This window comes from Copadichromis virginalis, linkage group LG10 (genome assembly GCF_057382275.1).
Source record: "Copadichromis virginalis isolate Kocher_CV1m ecotype Utaka linkage group LG10, C_Virginalis_male_GT1.1, whole genome shotgun sequence".
NCBI lineage: Eukaryota > Metazoa > Chordata > Actinopteri > Cichliformes > Cichlidae > Copadichromis > Copadichromis virginalis.
Window position 1 is genome coordinate 31,367,897 of NC_140627.1, and position 2,670 is coordinate 31,370,566.

Here is a 2,670-nt window from a genome sequence, read left to right on the forward strand (position 1 = left end):
CACAAGGTCCACTTCACACTGACATACTACATAATTTCAGGCCTTGCTGCTGTAAATAACAGTCTGGAACATTCATTCACCCTTTGACTCCATCTGCACTCTGCCTTCACTCCTCTCGCTTCCCTTTTCATCTTCTGGATGCTCGGTGCAATAAAGTCCAGACAGAGTAATTACAGTGTGCCAACAAACAACACAGAACCATCCGACAGAGTGCAACTTCATATGCTTTTAAGCTACTTATTTTCCCCCAGTAGCAAATTGGACACTTTGTGCTAAATCGACCGGCCTCTCCCTCGCACGATCCCTGTCAGGGTTTAATTGTGTAAACAAAAGCCCACACAGTCTGTCACCCTCCTCTACGCCCACTTTCTACTGGAACAATATTTGATGAAAAAGTCTCTCTGCTTGTCTTGCTGATTGTGATGGGTTCTCCTTTTTCCTCCCCCCCCCCAAATTACACGAAATAGTATTGCGTTGATGTACATTTGATAATCAATCAAAGTCTTTTGTGTAAAAGTTCAATTTGTGCAAATTGACCTGACATTCAAGACATTTGAGACCAGACAGATGAGTAATTGTGTTTGGGGAAATTAAAACAATATTAGGAAATGTATATTCAAGAACATAAAAAGCACAAACAGGATAACTTGTGTACAGAAACACAAATTGATATAATATATGCTGTGAGTATTTCACAAACTGCTGAGACACCAGGTTGGAATGTGAAAAAACAGGAACGTTTCTGTTATCTATTGCAGAACTTTCATCCTCAAACCTCAAAATTAAAGCAGCAAGCTCATGAAATTTTAAAGGTTGTGTAGTCAAATCACACTTTGGGAATAAAATTGACAAGATACAAAACGTGATAAACCTCAAGTTAATTTGGTATTTTAAGCTTTTTTCCCCCTTTTCTTTTCTTTTCTTTTCTTTTCTACAATATCTGCAAAATTTGCAGTTAAACCATAGAGTTTGCAGTTATAAGACATAAATTCTGTTGAATTTCTGTTAAACAGTTTTTCGTGGCTAACGCGCTTGGTTAGTGCTGGTGAACAGTGGTGGTTTTGCTTGATAAAATGATAAACCATTACATTAGCGGGTAGGTTCTGGTGTCCAGCATTAGGAAGATTGAACGCATTCTCAAGGGCACAATATTTTGTACAGTTTCCCATGCAAGAAGCTAAAATGTTTTTATTTTTATTGCAAGGGGAAATTTGAGATTAAAATGTAATCTAAATAACAGCATTTCCATACCGAAATCAAATATATTAAAAACCACAAAATATAGACTAGCATGTGAGGACATAACTCTTCTGTTTCTTGGCTCGAGACTTGTTGAACTTTTTATTTATTTCCCTTCTTTTTTCTTTAAAAAAAAAAAAGTTGTGTTATTTTTAAACATATTCTGAGTATTTCAAATTAGTATTTATGGACACATTAAAATTTGACTGCTCTCATTATCTTGGAGCTGACTAACAAGCTCCGGGATAATGAGATGTGCCATGACCCAGTCCTTGATGATTCTGTTAACCTGGTAATGCCAAGCATCCCAGTTTTCTGGAGTTATTGAAAGCTCTACATCATCAATGTGATCCCCCCTGAGAAACCTAAAAAACCCTCCACAATAGATTTTTAAGCACAAATTAAAACTCATGTGCAAACTGATATTTAATTTATTTTCTTTAAATTGTCAGAAGGTTCAGTGAACATTCCAGTTTCCAAAAAATGTAATTTCATGGTTGAGGCATTGCAAGGTTAAATGTTGTGATGTGTCTTATATTCAGTTCAACATATCTAAGACACAAGATATAATTTTAGAAAAAAAAAAATATACAGTGGAGGTCATTTTAATTAAGTGTGGGTGAATGTGTTTAGTCTTATACAATCCTCAAAAAAATCAAAGGAACATTTCTTAATCAGACCCTTGCATTTGGCTAGGGTTAATGTCACTATAGGTAGCATGAGGATATACCTGGACCCTACAGAAGTTACACAGGTAGTCCCACTCCTCCAGGATACGACAGCAATACATTTCATTCAGAAGGTTTGCTGTGTCTCCCACCACAATCTCAAGAGCATGGGGGAGATTCCAGGATACAGACAGCGACTCTGGGAGAGCTGGACAGGGCCATAGAAGGTTCGTAACCCATCATCAGGACCGATATCTGCTCAGTGCAAAGTGGAACAGGGTGAAGACTGGCAAAGCTACAAAATTACCAACAGTATGCTATTGGTGTGAATGTCTCTGAACAATTAATCAGAAACGGGCTTCATGATGGCAACCTGAGGACCCGACGTCCTCTAGTAGACCCTGTGCTCACTTCCTGACACTTTGGAGCCCAATTGGCATTTGTCATATATACTGGAATTGGCAGGTCCATCATTGCCGCCCTGTGCAAGGGTCAGGAGCAGCCACGGAGAATGTTATGGTGCCTGTTACAGCTTTGAGCACGGCTGGTTAGGTGGCAGTACAGTGATGGTCTGGGGAGGTATATCCAAGGATGATTGCACACACTTCTAGAGGCGAGGCACTGGCACCCTGACTGCCATTTTTATTGGTATGAAATCCTCGCACCCTTTGTCAAACCTTACACTGGTGCAGTCGGACCCAGGTTCTTCCTGATGCCAGTTAATGCCTCATATCGCGAGGGTTTACAGGTTCCTAGAGGAAGA